Source organism: Poromitra crassiceps (assembly GCF_964638095.1).
Source record: "Poromitra crassiceps genome assembly, chromosome: 12".
NCBI lineage: Eukaryota > Metazoa > Chordata > Actinopteri > Beryciformes > Melamphaidae > Poromitra > Poromitra crassiceps.
Window position 1 is genome coordinate 28,100,817 of NC_139632.1, and position 1,001 is coordinate 28,101,817.

At 48.8% G+C, this 1,001-nt stretch overlaps 1 pseudogene across 1 annotated transcript in view; it reads right to left on the minus strand.

Moving 5' to 3' along the window:
* Positions 1-465: 465 nt before the first annotated feature.
* LOC310786127 overlaps positions 466-1,001 on the minus strand; it is a 1,808-nt pseudogene continuing 1,272 nt past the window's right edge. The window contains exon 2 of the transcript in view: positions 466-1,001. This exon is cut by the window's right edge and continues 890 nt beyond it. The product of the transcript in view is annotated as an uncharacterized misc_RNA (transcript).

Here is a 1,001-nt window from a genome sequence, read left to right on the forward strand (position 1 = left end):
ATGACAGCTAGTCATTTAATAAAGCATGGTTAAAACGAACACCACTTACACTTGAAGGTCTGCCATGCTGCTATCCTGCTGGCTGTGTAGCTAGTCCTGCTTTGGGGCACTAAATAAGTTAGTTAGTTAGCAACCTAGCCTGGGCTGCTGTCCATACAGTCCGGTAGGATGCTTAATTCCTAGTATCCATCAAAAGTGACTTTCCTGACACCGTACAACAACTGGCCGCACTAAAATGAACTAATGGTTTATGCTATTGAGTATTCTAAAATAAAAACGAAAATAAAGTGATGTGAGGTTTGTTATTTAGCAATGGTTGTTGCACTCCTTCTTCTTCGTCGATTGGAAGGGTCGCAAATGGTCGCAAGGAACCCACAGCGTCCCCCAGTGGCATATCTGCTGTACTGCATTATTAACACTGCACTGTGGAAAGAGGGAAAACCAAGAATGACGACTAGTCGACTACTAAGCACAGTGTCGACTAGTGGTTTTACTAGTCAACTTAGTTGGTGAATGCCCTATCCAGCACACACAGCAGATTAGGCTGCTGATGCACACCACTGCAATGATGATGATGATGGAAGTGTCCTTAGACATCGCCCCTTCTTGCCCCTCTCCACTGGTGTTGTCCCCATGCTCTGAGGTGGGGGTGACTTTGATAGTAGGGGAGGAAGTGGTCCTCTTGGGGGGAGGTGTGTGGGGTCTCCTCGTCTTCTCTGTTGGGGTCACTGCAGCCTCCTTGGTAGAACTCTCAGTTCTCATCAGTAACTCATCTGTCAAAAAGGCAATCCGCTCCCCATTCTGATTGAAGGGCCCACACACCACCAGGTCGGTGTTGGCCTTGCCTGGGTACTCTGCCAGCCAATCCCTTAGTGGCCGGATATCCTTGTCACACCTCCAGGGGTTCTGCTGCAGGAGCACCTTGTCTGCTACATGGAGGACATCCAGGTTTTCCTCATCCAGGTTGGGAAAGGAGTTGTTTCGTAGGTCTAGCTGGCCCA